The sequence below is a fragment of the Pseudophryne corroboree genome, chromosome 1 (genome assembly GCF_028390025.1).
Source record: "Pseudophryne corroboree isolate aPseCor3 chromosome 1, aPseCor3.hap2, whole genome shotgun sequence".
Classification (NCBI taxonomy): domain Eukaryota; kingdom Metazoa; phylum Chordata; class Amphibia; order Anura; family Myobatrachidae; genus Pseudophryne; species Pseudophryne corroboree.
Window position 1 is genome coordinate 258,434,030 of NC_086444.1, and position 16,659 is coordinate 258,450,688.

A 16,659-nucleotide genomic window follows, 5' to 3' on the forward strand; every position below is an offset into this window, starting at 1 on the left:
ATATCACTTTTAATATCCATCATAAGGGTGGGAGCCCTCTGTCTGGCACTTAATAACCAGCCAGCTCGCTGCAGCCTTTGGCCTAAACTGGAGGAAAATAATAGTGTGAGCTGTGAGGTGGACATAATTGACTGGAAATGACTGTTATTGAGGTTATAAAAACTGTAGGAACAAAAAAGACCAAAATTCTGTGATTTTAGCTTTTTGGATCAAATATATATATATATATATTACCATATAATGACGGCACTCGAAGACATCCATATAGCAAAAACTAGCTGTATTGTGTATATATATATATATTGAATTTGAACCAAAACTAGCTAAATTGGGCCGGCGCACATCTCTAGTTCAAAGTGATCAGATTTACCTAGAAATAACATCATAAACCTGAGGGGCATTACTGTCAGTAATGTGAACATCACTTTTCCATAGCACATTGACACTTGGTGATTTCAGTCAGATATGAGATAAATAAATTGGTAAGTTTTATAATGCAGGAACTTTGTGAATCAGAGCTTCAAACTAATTATGCAAATGCATGAAATAGACATGTTAAAAAAAAAGGAACCAATCAGAATATTGGGATTCATAATATGTACTCATAGTTCAGTAATTTCTCTTTCCCTAAGAGCTTTTTTCTACTTCAGTGTACACTAATGACAGGAAAGCCTCATAAAGGCAAATTCAGTTGGAAGTATGATTTTTATGGTGCAAATAACACAGGACAGCTCTGAAATGTTTTAATTACTATGGGAATGTGCATTCCTGTTATCTCAGTAATCTATTTAAAAATTGGTTGAAGTACATTTTTAACACAAAAAAAATTGCCTGTACCCCAAATGTTTTTAAAAATTAGTAACATAATAACAGATGATAAAAAGTCCCAAAGAAAAATATAAAAATCTTAAAAAATTGACATTTTCCTGACTTGATTACAATGATGCATATCGGGGTTGCAAAAGAAAAGAGAGACTCTTTGTTGGGGCACGCTTAAAAACTAAAACTTAACTTTTAATTAGAATCTGATTAAATTATGGTACACAAGATCAACACACATATATACATTTTTTACAACACTTTAGGAAAAAAAGGCCACAGATTTGTTATAGTCTTTCTCCACTCGTGTTTTATATTTACAAGAAATAATTCTTACTCATAAAGTAATTAAGAGTAATTAATCTCTAATTGATGTAACTAATAAAGATGACAGTGACACCTGAGGTGAAAATATTGGAATTTAGATTTCAATATCACAGGATAATGAGAAATCCTTAACATGAGATACATAGGCATTAGATATAATAAAATTAGACTACGATTGTAGTTCTTGAACAATTGCCTATATAAATGATATATCCTGGTAAGGGTTAATCTGCTACCTTCAATTTTATGATAATAAGGTGCAATAGATAAGAAGACGAATGGAATAAATAAATAAATGATCCGAGAAACTAATTGAATAAGAAGAGGGAAATATAGGTGTGAAATCGGTAATGATCAAAGGTTGCTCCAACACCTCTCCTTTTCACATAAACATAGGGGTATTTATTACTGCACCTGATATTCCCTAGCAGTCTCCCATATAGGTACTAATCAGGCTGTTCACTGCTTAGCTTCCAAGATCAGGCGAGGTTGGGCGTACCCAGTGAGATATGGCAGTAATATCACATAAATTGTGAATACAATGGTGTGTGGTTATTGGCATATACCAGAAGAAGTACTTCTATTGTTCATTATTGTGCACAGTCTATTCTGTTGCTTTTACATTGCCGAATAGATGTATGACTGGCATCAAAATGAGAGAGTACTGGAAAAATAGAATCTAGGAAACGTATAGGTTCAGAGCCCGTCCTCTACTGTCCACTGTCACACATATATCTCATACAGTGGACATTGGATGAGAGAGATGGGTTACCTGTACCTAATAAATAAAAGTGTGAAATTACACAGTTATCTTGAGTCCTAACGACAGTAGAAAAAAGAAGAAAATTGGTAGAAGAAAGAGCGAAAAGAAATTAAACGCTATTGGTGAAAGCTTTAAGGTGCAATGAAAATTGAGCTGAAGCTGGTTAATGATAAATTCCCATAATCATACGTATTGTATATTGTTTATATTTCACTGCTTAAAACATAAGAAAAGATTAGGAAAGGTTGAAAAGACGTTTTAGGAACGTTTGAACGTTTTCACATTATAAATAATGAGTGAGTAGCAGATTAAACAAATCTTAGAAAATGAAATGATCAAAAATGTCATCATGTATACGATACCAGGAGGTGAGTGGGCTGAGCCGTGCACTGCTCAGCACCACTTAACACAGACGGCCGTTTCACCGGAGGGTGGCTTGTTCACAGTGAACAATGTAAAAGCAACAGAATAGACTGTGCACAATAATGAACAATAGAAGTACTTCTTCTGGTATATGCCAATAACCACACACCATTGTATTCACAATTTATGTGATATTACTGCCATATCTCACTGGGTACGCCCAACCTCGCCTGATCTTGGAAGCTAAGCAGTGAACAGCCTGATTAGTACCTATATGGGAGACTGCTAGGGAATATCAGGTGCAGTAATAAATACCCCTATGTTTATGTGAAAAGGAGAGGTGTTGGAGCAACCTTTGACCATTACCGATTTCACACCTATATTTCCCTCTTCTTATTCAATTAGTTTCTCGGATCATTTATTTATTTATTCCATTCGTCTTCTTATCTATTGCACCTTATTATCATAAAATTGAAGGTAGCAGATTAACCCTTACCAGGATATATCATTTATATAGGCAATTGTTCAAGAACTACAATCGTAGTCTAATTTTATTATATCTAATGCCTATGTATCTAATGTTAAGGATTTCTCATTATCCTGTGATATTGAAATCTAAATTCCAATATTTTCACCTCAGGTGTCACTGTCATCTTTATTAGTTACATCAATTAGAGATTAATTACTCTTAATTACTTTATGAGTAAGAATTATTTCTTGTAAATATAAAACACGAGTGGAGAAAGGCTATAACAAATCTGTGGCCTTTTTTTCCTAAAGTGTTGTAAAAAATGTATATATGTGTGTTGATCTTGTGTACCATAATTTAATCAGATTCTAATTAAAAGTTAAGTTTTAGTTTTTAAGCGTGCCCCAACAAAGAGTCTCTCTTTTCTTTTGCAACCCCGATATGTATCATTGACTCTGGGTGCACCACCAACAAACTCCTTGATTACCGATACAGGCATTTCTTATGCATATGCACTGTTGGTTCACAAGGGACAAATTCTGTAAGAGCCCATTATAAAGAAATTTTTATAGTCCTGTGCGGCACCAAAGTAACTTTTTTTCTTGATTACAATGATGTAAACCAAAGTTTTCTGATGTAAGTCATTTGAGGCCATTTTCAATTTTTTCAAAAAAATGGTAAAATAATTAATAGCTATTATTATTTTTCATTTAAATAAAAATTGTATTTTGGGTACATAAGTTAACAACAAAGTCTATTTTGGAGTAAGTTGAAGTTTTTGTTTTTAAACCACAATAATGACATGAAATTATTGGACCAATTAGACTAATTGAAAACTTCTAATTGTCTAAATAATCATTAGTTTGGGTCTCCAAGCGGTTGTGAATGGTTTCTTTGATTTTTAACTTGAGTTGGAAATGTTCACTTTTTGACTTTGGCACTGCTGAGGGATTCCAAGAAATAAGCAACATTAATTCTTCTTAAAATGACTATGACTGTATTTCTCCCTTGCAATTGAATAGGAAAAACATTTTGGCTACAGGAAAAACACAGCACTGCAGGGTTTTCCAAATGATGCTCCCAATTAATAATACCCCACTTTTGTAACAATTTAGTAGCAATACTGTAGCATTGAATTCTTAGAGCTGGAAACCAAAATAATTGTTTGGATCACTAGATCTGCAACAGCAAAGTAAAGGGCCAATACACATGAGATATAGAGAAATTTAAAATGACAACTCTGCTTTAAACTGCAGTACTATTGCGGAAACAGTGGCGGAACTGTGGGAGGCAGTGGAGTGGGCTGCTGCCAGACTCCTGACCTGAAGGGGGCACCTCTTCTACATTGTCCACCACTGCCCGCTGATCCATTGCTGTTGCTGCATTATATTTTCAGATGGAGGAGCAGAGCTGTGTCAGTGACATGACAGCTGCCTCATCGTATCTCCAGGGAGCTGGCACTGGCTGCAGCTAGGGGGAGCTCTAGCACACAGCTCCTCCCAGTCCCTTCCAATTAAGCTGGCTGGGTGAACTCCTCTCTGACTTTGCCACCATCCCAGCTGATAGCCACAGGTAGGCACTGGCAGCACCTACCTCAAGGTGCACTGTGTGTGTGTGGTGCATGTAGGAAGTGGTGGGTGCTGGGGGTGACTTTAATAAATGTTGGCATCACTGTGTTTATGTGTGTGCATGTTTTTAAGTGAGGTGTGTGTGTGTACAGTATGTCTGTGTTTTTTTAAGGAAAGTTGTGTGTTTAAGTGAAAGAGACATGTCTGTGTGTGTGTTTAATTGAAAGAAGCATGTGTGTTGAGGAATATTTGTTTAAGTGAAAGAGGCATGTGTGTGTTAAGAGAAATTCTTCTTCTTATTATTATCTTTTATTTATATGGCCCCACAAGGGTTCTGCAGCTTCCAATTACAGAGTACATAAACAAATATTCAAAACATTTAAACAGCAACTTACAGTTGAATACAATATAGGACAAGTACAGGGTAAATAAACATAGCTACATCAGCAAATAAGTATCAGGTGGCAGAAGACTGCTGGATTTGGTGCAGTTGAAAACTATTAAAGTAATAAAAAGGATAAGCACATGAGGGAAGAGGGCCCTACTCGTGAAAGCTTACATTCTAAAGGCTCTTCTTTCAGGGTTGCCTTCAGGTATCCCTTTGTTTTTGAAAGCTCTATTTTAATAGCCATTCTATGAATATTTAAGTTAATGATAAAATAATAATCTATTAATATTTTTACAATTATTAATAAATGAATAATTTTTACATTTGATGGGAAGAAAATGCTTCCACATCTATGCACACTACTAATGATGACATTTAACCATTAACAGAAATTTATAAAGTAGCAATATAAAATGTTTCTATTAATACCTCTTGATAGCATTGTGTTGCCATTTATTACATAGTTTGCATTAACATGTTTGTGGGCCACATGCATAATTGAACATTTTCATGTAGCTAGAGACTAGAATATATCTATTGCACCAGGACTTTTTGTAACCTATCTTGCTTGAATCCAAAAAATGTTTAATATGTCTATCCGTACTATAACTCTATGGGGGTGCTGCCTCAGACCAATGTTATACAGATACAAACAAAAAGAAAGAAGTGACTGATTATGGTGCACTGTCAAGGGAGAATTTATTTAAAATCTACCTTTTATTTCATATTATTAAAAAATAAAATAGTTTTTCTTATGTATGCATATATGCAGGAATGAACAGCAAAATAATGGTTAAAAACAATATGTGATTGAGAACAAAAATTGTGAATTAAAAATTCAACTGTGTCTGTCTTTTTAATACTACTATTTATTTGTTATAAATGTATTTATAACATTTATGTTATAAATGTATTTCATGTTTTGCCGCCTATCCCTGAAAGTTTTATTAGTAGGGATATATTTCTCCAATTGAATTTTTAATTCACAATATTTTCGTTTATTAATTTGAGGTTTGATAGTTTATTATATTTCCTTATGTTCTGTAAATCACTATACATTTGTTTTACACCTTAATCTTTCACATCATATGATGCAGTTTTTTATTTTATTTTTTTCATTTTGAAACTGCTTCCATTTCCTGGGATTGCCTATTCCTGGTTTCATGGATTGGACATATTTTCTCATTGGGTGTAGATATTACAAAACAAATATTGTAATGTTTATATTTGTGTTTATGTTTATCCTAATATTGTTGCTTTGTCATACAATCTCATACAGCCACACTTTATTTCAAGCTCTACAGAAGCAGAAGTTTGGCTGTAAGCAGAGGCTTTTCCAAGAATATTTTCTGAATATAAATCTCTACAATTTCCTTCACAGTTACTTTTGATTAGTGCTTCATTTCAAGACAGGATAAATAAAATGAAGGATGTAAAGCAGCTGGCCAAAATGTTACTAATTGAACATAGTGCTTTGTCATCAAGCTATCCAGATGTTAACTGTTCTTGTGACTTTTCCCAAGGCAGTGAGATCATTTTAAAATTTAAAATTCTCAAAAATTATGGGTCAAGAAAGGCCAAGTGCTTTGGTACTATCTTTAAAAAATGGCAGAGCTCAAAAAATAGACCAGCATAACCATTAATGAATTTGCTTCAGTGTTCAAAATGAGAAATTAGTGATGTTATTCATAAGTCTATAGGGCCTACTCATTAAAATGTTACTATAGATTCCAGTTTTCTAAAATTTATAGCTGTGGATACTAAAATATACGGAGCAATTCATCATTGCTCCAGTGTAGAGACAGCAGATCTGAAGATCAGTTGTCCACATGTGTTATGAGCATGTACCTAGACCTTCAGCTTACAGAACTCCCTTGCCAAGTGCTTCACATATAACAGCCCCCTTTTCTGAACCATATTCATTCAATGTTACTCAGTGGCTGAGACAGGATCAGGTTAATTGAAACCTAAAACAGAGTATCCAAAGAGACTTTGTATAAAGGCTGAACATCCAATCAGCACATGCCAAAGTAGCAAGCAAGATTCTAACACCAGATGCAACAATCAGGAGTCAGAACGAAACCCAGCACAATGAGACATAAATCTTCATAACTAACTGTTTACCAGGTGACTGATTGGAGCTCACAGACTTGTCCTCACCATGATCTACAAAGCTGTGCTTATTACAGCTTCTAACAACACACTCCCTATCATCAAAACAGAAGTTCATAATGTGCAAAGTATACATTTATATTTAAGACATTTATGTATACAGTGATGTATTTTTGGTACTATTTTCTTGGATATAATGGAAAAGTGGTAAACCCTTTTTGGCTTGAAAGCTGCTTCTGTCTATCACCCGGGGCTTACCTCTCCAGTGGACTGGCAAATGTCGTTCAGGATCCCGGCAGTTGGGATTCCAGCATTGGGTATTGTGATCATATTTAGGACTGGCATTCTGGGCAGTGTTGGGATTCCGATGTGGGTATTTCAACTGCCGGGATCCTGACTGCCAGTATCTGACCGAATCCCATATACTACCTTATTCTAATGTAAATTTCTGTAAGGTTATTGTGAGCATCCATACAGCTTCCAACTAGAAGCTGCTCTGCCCACTGTTTTCCTATCCAAAGCATCAACCATCATCACCATTATAAGTATCAACAGATGCATACTGAGTGCAAGTGATCCATCATAAACAGTCTGCTCTTCAATGTGCATTTAATGTAGAATAGCATGAAAATCTAGCCACATGCCTATGACACTCCTATGAGATAGCTCACTCACATGAAAGCAAGTGCAATTCCTGCACAGAAATGTCAATTTCTCACAAACAGAAATTCGGTCAATATCGATGAAAATCAAAACCATCAAGAGATTTAAGTAAGTAGAAGATAAATGTGGGCACACAGGAAGGCAAGTGGTGATATGTGAGGCAATGGCTGTTGAGCAGGTGGGCATGTGAGGGCAGTGGTGGAACTTGTAAGTGGTAAGCCCAGGTGCAAAAATATTCTTTGAGCACTCCAACTCCAACCTACCCCAAGTTCATATTATGCCACATGGCAGTGGGTGACAGGGAGAGGCAGAGGGTGCCGAGAGGGGTGGGTGGGTAGAAGTTACCTGGGCCCGAGCTACTAGAGGGGCCTGTTGGTGGCCCAGGTCTGCTCCCCCCACTAGTATACTTTCAGTGTAGGTGGTGGCAGCGGCGTCACCTTCCAGGTGATATCTTCAGGAAGATGGTGCCACACATAGAAAGGCACTTGTCTTTGCTCTCTAGTGGCCATTGTCATCTTCCCAAATATCACTGAGAAGATTGCACTGGCTAGGGAGTAGGGACCCGCTTCCTGTTCTAGTAAGGTAGGAAGCAGGTGCTCTCCCTGTGTTAAAATTGCACGGGCAAGCAATTATTTTATTATTTAAATATTTTTTTCTAATGGGCATCATCACACCTCCTTTTTAAAGCCATGCCCCCTCTTAATGGGGCCTGGCATGGCTCTCTACTCCCTTGGGTGACAGATGTACAAGCACACATTCCTGCAGTGTGCAGAGAATGAGGGATGTACATTGGTGGGGGTGGAAACACAATGGCATCCTGGGTCTTTTTCAGATTGGTACTCAGTTAAGCAGGCTCTATCATCACCAGTTACACCATGAGCTGGTTCTAATTCACAGACAGGCAGTACAAAGAAATACAGGGCAGTACATGTCAGCATTTGTCAGCACTGATAGGTGGCAGGATAATCAAGGGACACAAATTATCATAAAACAGTTTTTTGCTGGCTGATTGAGTCACATTTTTTTTTTTTGCTGTGTTATCAAAATCAAACATTTAGAAACCCATGCCTCTAGAATGGAGCCTAGATAGCATTCTGTATGAAACATCCGTGCATCTGGAGTGTAGCCATGTCAGCCAGTATCAAGAATTAATAACATGGTGTGTTCAACACATTTGTGTTTTTAAGGATTTGAAACAAACACAATGACGATTTATGCATTATACTTTTTTAATTACACCCCAAATATATAATTTTTACAATTTTCTTGGTAGGAGCTTCCACAATTTTTTTGTCCTAAACTCCCACAAACCTTAATCTGGCCCTATTTATGTACAATGGGGTCTATTCAGACACAAATGCCACCGCGCATCTGTACACAGTGGCTGCATTCAGAGAGTCTGCGCTAATATTCCTCGCTAGATGTTCATTGTCTGCAGACCCACTCTGTCAGTCCCTCCATTGGCTACCTGTATTCTACCATACTCAATATAAAATACTGTTACTTACACACAAGGCTATTAACCATACTACACCAACATACATCTCTTCACTTATATCAAAATATCTCCCAAATCGGCCCCTTTGCTCTTCACAAGATCTACGTCTCTTATCCACACTCATTACTTGTTCCCATGCATGATTACAGGACTTTGGTGGTCATTCCGAGTTGTTCGCTCGCTAGCAGTTTTTAGCAGCCATGCAAACGCTATGCCGTCTCCCACTGGGAGTGTATTTTAGAATAGCAGAAGTGCAAACAAAGGGATCGCAGAGCAGTGGCAAAGTTTTTTTGTGCAGTTTTAGAGTAGCTCAATACCTACTCAGTGATTGCGATCACTTCAGACTGTTCAGTTCCTGTTTTGGCGTCACGAACACATCCTGCGTTCGCCCAGCCACGCCTGCATTTTTTCTGGCACGCCTGCATTTTTATGAACACTCCCTGAAAATGGTTAACACCCAGAAATGCCCTCTTCCTGTCAATCACTCTGCAGCCAGCAGTGCGACTGAAAAGCTTTGCTAGACCTTGTGTGCAACTACATCGTTCTTTGTAATTGTATGATGCGCGTGCGCATTGCACCGCATACGCATACGCAGAAGTGCCGTTTTTTGCCTCATCGCTGCACAGCGAATGAATGCAGCTAGCGATCAACTCGGAATGACCACCTTTATTTGGGCTGCACCCACTCTGTGGAATGCCCTACCATGTACATTAAGACTCTCCTCTAGTCTTCAAACCTTCAAGCGTTCTCTGATAACTCACCTATTCAGAAAAGCTTACCAAATTCCAGAACTGCTCACATTAGCACGTGCCGCAGCCCCCACATGTACCGCGCGACCCCCTAAGGACCCCTCAGCAGACAGGGCCCGAGCATTACTGGGAGCGAATGAGCCCCTGGAGGCCGACATATTATGACCTCCAGGGGACAGGCCCTGCCCCCCCCTTGCAGGACGAGCATGTGTGGACTTAATTGTGCCCCTACCCCTGGAGGCTGATGAGACAGCACCTCCAGGGGGGGGTGAACGCCTGTGCCCCCCCACGTGCTCCCGCCGCCGGTCTGACCCGCGCACCCCACGCTGCAGTGGGGGCCGAGGTGGGAGAAGGGTCACGTGCCGCTGCGACCCGCCGGAGACTGCGCGTGCGCGTCGCGGGACCCCCGGCGGAAGCCGCCGCTAGGCCGCCGGGGGAAGCACCCGCGAGCGCACTCGCGGCAGAAGGGAGCTGAGCAGGGCTGGGGGACTGGCGGCAGCGCCAAGCGGAAGGTTCAGCTGAAGCCGCTCCAGCCCCAGCAACGAGATGGCGGGCAGGGGGGAGCGCCCGTCTATGTGGGCGTGCGGGCATGAGGGATAGTAGTAGCGCCCGCAAACCACAATAAAATAGAAAAGGAAGAAAAAAGTGGAAGAAACCAGGCTAGGGGATAGAGAGAAATAAGTAGAAGAAAGATAACAGATTAGAAAAATAGAGATACTTGAGAGAAAAAATAGAAGCAAATGTTTACTCACAGGAGCAGCACGTCCTTCACTTGAAAACTCCTAAGAGAAAGAGGCAGAAAGCATATCCTGTCTCACACAAAATGTCTGCTAGCTCCTCCCTACACTCCCACTATTCTAATTAAGACCAACCCCCCAAGCCTAATAACTGTTCGATAACCTAAAACATTGTGTAAAGCTCATGCAATCCTCACAGCCTAGAAATTCATGCCCGCTTGCGCTATACGCACTCGCTCCTCATTACCTTCATACCATTCCTATCCAATTATTTCCCCACAGTACAGTCCACACATATCCCCCACATATTTAATTTTTCACTCTCCCTTCATCCTGACCCTGGTTCAACACTGCTGTGATGTGATATCATGCAGCCCACCAAGAACCTTTGCAATCTGGTGGACAACAATGCAATAGATAGCACCTATCCTTGTGTGTCAATGCCTATTTCCCCATAGATTGTAAGCTTGTGAGCAGGGCCCTCCTACCTTTATGACTGTTTGACTGTTCGTTTTTGCCTAGTTTTGTCTTCAAATTGTGGGGCAAATTCAGTATGAATTGCAAGTAGCGATTCGTATGGAATTTTTGCTGAGGAGCCGCAGGAACATGCACAGCAGGCCCTACTGTGCATGCACCTGCATTTTCTGCGGGGGGCCACAGAAAATACGATCGCATCTGCCTGTCAATCAGGCAGAGGCGGTCACGGGGCGGCAACGCCCTGTTTTCTGGGTGGAAACGGAGCGTTGTTTGGGCGTGCTAGCCCAAACAGTGGGCTGGTACGCGCGAACGGAGGCGTGTTGGGGGTGCGGCCGCAGCAGCTGCATGACATCACAAGCAGCTGCTGCGACAGGAAAAATGACGCCGGGACTCCTGCGGCCGCGGCCCCCAGCATGCATGCTAATGGTTAGCAAATTCTGCTGATTAGCAGAATTTGCTAACCTTACTGAATTGGCCCCTGTGTCCAGTTGTAAAGCGCAACAGAATTTACTCCACTATATAAGAAACTGTTAATAAATAAACAATAAATAATGCACACTGGCCGCAGTGCATTTTGCAGGTGTGGCGGGAGAAACATGGGCATGTCAGGAACGTTTTTGGGGTGGCTGCGTGATGTCACATGCAGCAGCTCCAAGAAAAAAAATCCACTCCTTTCGGGGCCAGGGCCATAAATCTTATATATAAAATGAATTGGTCTGTTTGTTTGTCTGTCCAGTTATGCGCTCAGACAACCCTTCACTGATTAAGACAAAGCCAATGTGAAAAGGTCCAGATTTTAGGGGAGGGAGGTAGTCAGCTTCCCGAATGGCATCTGTGCTGGGCAGAACTTTGACTCAGGTAGTCTGTTCTGTGATTACACTTGATGGATTTGGAAGAAAACTTCACAGAGTGGTAACACAGAAGACATACTAGGGGGTTGGGGTACCAGTGGTACCTCCTATTGGTGTACACTGCCAGAATTTTGACCTAGGGAGCCTGTACAGGGCCTGCCACTGAAGTATTTGGAAGAATACTTTACAGAGTGGAAACATTGCAGGGGGTTGGGTCCGGTCGGACCACATGGTGGAATGTGCGTGGCAGAATAGTGACCCAGGGATCCTTTTCTGGACCTTCCACTGGATGGATTTGAAGTAAACTTCATAGAGTGGTAACATTGGCTTCCATAAGATATACTAGATGGTTAGGGTACCAGTTGGACCTCCCATTGGTGTATGATGGGCAGAACTTTGACTTGGGTAGCCTGTTCTGGGCCGGCCATTGGATAGATTTTGAGGAATACTTCCCAGAGTGGTAACACTGGATCCCAGAAGACATACTAGGGGGTTGGAGTCCCAGTTGGACCTCCTGTTTGTGTACACTGGCAAAAATTTGACACAGGGTGTCTGTTCTGGACCTTCCACTGCATGGATTTGGACAAAAACTTTAATGAGCTGTTATAACTGACAGAAATGACCATAATTAGGCTGACCATGTTATCCCTTTAGTCTGGGACACTCATGAATTACACAGGTTCTGTGGCTGGCTGACTACAAACCTTCATTTCACCTGGTTTTAAGCAGCCACAGAACCTGTATAATTCATGAGTGTTCCAGGTTAAAGGGATAATATGGTTTGCCGACCATAATTCAATGACCTGAAATAACTCACTAAAATAACCATAAATCAATGAACTAAGGGCCTAATTCAGATCTGATCGCAGCAGATATAACACGTGCAAAGAGAGTTAGATTTGGGTGGGGTGTGTTCAAACTGAAATGTAAATTGCAGTGTAAAAATAAAGCAGCCAGTATTTACCCTGCTAAGAAACAATATAACCCATCCAAATCTATATCTCTCTGCAAATGTTATATCTGCCACACCTGCAGTGCACATGGGTGGTCATTCCGAGTTGATCGCAGCCAGCAACTTTTTGCTGCTGCTGCGATCATCTAGTACACGTCTATGGGGAAGTGTATTTTAGCTTAGCAGGGCTGCAATCGCTTGTGCAGCCCTGCTAAGCTAAAAAAAAAATTCAAGCAAAAGTAGACTAGGCCTGGACATACTTACCCTGTGCGACGATCTCTGCGATGGGTGGGCCGGCTTTGACGTCAGACATCCGCCCTCCGTTCTGCTGGACACGTCTGCATTTTCTACTCCACTCCCCGAAAACGGTCTCCAACTGTCCGGATCCGCCCAGATGCGCCTTCTTTCTGTCAATCTTCTTTGAGGTCGGCTCTGCGACCGCTTCCTTCATAGGACGTGACGTAACCCGGCAACCCCTGTCGCCGGGCAACGTCGCACACTGTGGCCACCACGCATGCGCATTCCGGACCCATTCGCATTGCAGAGACAAACCACTGCATGCGAACGGCTTGGAATGACCCCCATGGTTTTGCCCATTAGCAAACAAATCAGCTGCTGCGATCAGATCTGAATTACCCCTTAAAATAACTGACAGAAATGGAGGTGGAAAACAAAAAACAAAATAAGTGTGCCCAAAAGCCTTGGAATAGCAACATTGATAACAGAAGGAAAACTTTAAACCCATCTCACAATGGAAAAGTGCTTCTAAAACTGTACAGAAAGAAAAGTTGGGGTTCAGGGCTACTGGGACACCCTAAAAACAAAAACAACTCTGGGCAGCCACCTCATGGTTGTGTTAGAAGAGCAACTAAGCTACTAAATTATTTGTAATATGTTGAGAGTTACATCCAACTCTTTTCTAACTTAATAACTGAAACATTTAACAGACAGTGAACTGTAACAGACAGTGAAATATTTACTAAAGCTTCAGGCAGGATATCTTCAGTGAAAACAAGTTTCCAATAAACCTATGGGCCCACATGTAGTAGCCTGTGAGTTCCAGAAACTGGCATGAGTCCAGTTATTTAGCCATAGATTTCAAATATCAATAATTTAAAGGCAAAATCAGGGATTTATATTTAAAAAAAAAACAACTAAATAAAATATATAAGCATTTTGCATATAGCTATTATAGAGAGGCAATAGATATTCTAAAGTAAAAAATACAACACTACAATATCAGAATAATGATTTGCATCATCATGCAGACTAGAACAACATAAATATAAAAATTAGACATATAAATAAATCTAACACTCATTAGTAGAGGCCAGATTTAAGAAGAGACTATTTTTATATAATTTAAATATTGGGGCTACAGTAATTCAGGTTGGATCGCAGGTAAGATGGTGCTAGGACTCCTGCGGCTGCAGCTAAGCTACACCGGCAGGAGTTAACCTTAGTTTCTGCTGACAAGCAGAAATTGCGAGGGGATCACAATTTCTGCTTGTAGCAGGGGGGGAGGCGTCGGTCAGCATGCTGGGTGACCTTGCCCAGCGCTGGGCGGCACCCAGCATGCATGCAAAAGGATAGCAAATTCTGATGATTAGCAGTATTTGCTATACTTACTGAATTGGCCCCATAATCAAAATAATTTTGAACTTTTTTGATAATACAGTACTGTTGGCCTAATTCAGTAAGGATTGTAAATTCTGCTAATTATCAGAATTTGCAATCCTTCTGTTCACATGCTGGGGGCTGCTAACCACCGCTTCCCCCCCTTTAACAAACAGAAACTGCGATCACATCACAACTTCTGCTTGTTAGCAGAAATTAAGATTGCCTCCTGCTGGCGGCTGCATGTGACATCACGCAGCTGCTGCGATCACGCCTCTGCCATACCCCCATTTGCACCACCTCCCCCATTTGTTGGCCTCCGCCCCTGCAATGCTCCATCTCCGCCTAGGAAATGGAGCATTGCCCCGAGACCGCCTCTGTCTGATTGAAAGGCAGAGGTGATCATATTTTCTGCAGCCCCACCCCCGCAGAAAATGTGGGCACATGCACAGACGGGCGCTGTGCATGCAGCCGCATCTTTTTTTTATTTTTGCAGTTGGATCGCACACTGTGATCCAACCTAATTTAGCTCCTGTATCTGTATTTTCAGAATATTTGACATGATGACTTATATCCATTGATTTAGAATTATATCCATATGAAACTGATTATTGGCCTAATTCTGAGTTGGATGTAAAGCAGCCACAAGTGTGAATAGCTGCCAGATTTATTACAATATGCCACCAAAAATACCTGCAGAAGTACGGCCAGTATTGATGGTGTTAGGGCAACACAGATGGTGTAATGGTTAGCATTAGCTTCACAGCACTAGCTTCACAGCACTTTCAGTGCATCCGGAAAGTATTCACAGCGCTTCACTTTTTCCACATGTTGTTACGTTACAGCCTTATTCCAAAATGGAATAAATTAATTTTTTCCCTCAAAATTCTACACACTATACCCCATAAACACGTGAAAAAAGTTTTTTGTGAGATTTTTGCAAATGTATTAAAAATAAAAAAACTAAGAAATCACATGTACATAAGTATTCACAGCCTTTGCAAAATACTTTGTTGATGCACCTTTGGCAGCAATTACAGCCTCAAGTCTTTTTAAATATGATGCCCCAAGCTTGTCACACCTATCTTTGGGCAGTTTCGCTCCATTCCTCTTTGCAGCACCTCTCAAGCTCCATCAGGTTTTCAGGTCTCTCCAGAGATGTTCAACTGGATTCAAGTCTGGGCTCTGGCTGGGCCACTCCAGGATATTCACAGAGTTGTCCTGAAGCCACTCCATTTATATCTTGGCTGTGTGCATGGGTCGTTGTCCTGCTGAAAGATAATCCATCACCCCAATCTGAGGTCAACAGTGCTCTGGAGAAGGGTTTTCATCCAGGATGTCTCTGTACATTGCTGCATTCAGTCTCCCAGTTCCTGCCACTGAAAAACATCCCCACAGCATGATGCTGCCACCACCATGCTTCACTGTATCGATGGTATTGGCCTGGTGATGAGTGGTGCCTGGTTTCCTCCAAACTTAACACCTGGCATTCATGCCAAAGAGTTCAAACTTAGTCTCATCAGACCAGATAATTTTGTTTCTCATGGTCTGAGTCCTTCAGGTGCATTTTGGCAAACTCCAAGTGGGCTGCCATAAGCTTTTTACTAAAGAGTGGCTTCCATCTGGCCACTCTACCATACAGGCCTGATTGGTGAATTGCTGCATAGATGGTTGTCCTTCTGGAAGGTGCTCCTCTCCCCACCGAGGAATGCTGTAGCTCTGACTGAATGACAATTGGGTTCTTGGTCACCTCCCTGACTAGTGCCCTTCTCCCCCGATCACTCAGTTTAGATCACCAGCCAACTTTAGTAGGAGTCCTGGCGGTTCCAAACTTCTTCCATTTACGGATGATTGAGGCCCTTGTGCTCATTGGGACTGATAAAGCTGAATATTTATCGTATATAAAACCCTTTATGAGGTCTAAGAACACTGTACGCTATTTACGTATGAAGTACCGTAAGGGTACGCTCGTTGCGTAACAATCGCTTAGCCGTGGTCGAGACGCTCAAGCGTCACGTTCGCTCACGGCCAATAGATCACAGGCAGGCACGCTATTGGCTGCCGACTAACGTAATGATTCGCTATAGCGTAGCGGACGCTCGGGACCATGAGGAGATCACCAGCGGCGCTGACGCTCACAATGTTAAACCTTTGAATCTAAACCTTAAACAATGTAATATGCTGTAAAACCTTAGTGTAATGATAGAGTGTAAATGCAACACAGTATAACCTTATTATCTTTAAAGCTGTTCTAGCGTCACCGACGCTCTGAGAATACTTAACACTATAAGAAATACACAGATACC

General features: G+C 41.1%; 2 pseudogenes; one reads left to right on the plus strand and one right to left on the minus strand.

Annotated features, from left to right (window-relative positions):
* Positions 1-1,548: 1,548 nt before the first annotated feature.
* LOC134945707 (5S ribosomal RNA) lies at positions 1,549-1,667 on the minus strand (annotated as a pseudogene).
* A 797-nt stretch (positions 1,668-2,464) lies between these two features.
* Positions 2,465-2,583, plus strand: LOC134945711 (5S ribosomal RNA; annotated as a pseudogene).
* The last annotated feature ends 14,076 nt before the right edge of the window (positions 2,584-16,659 follow it).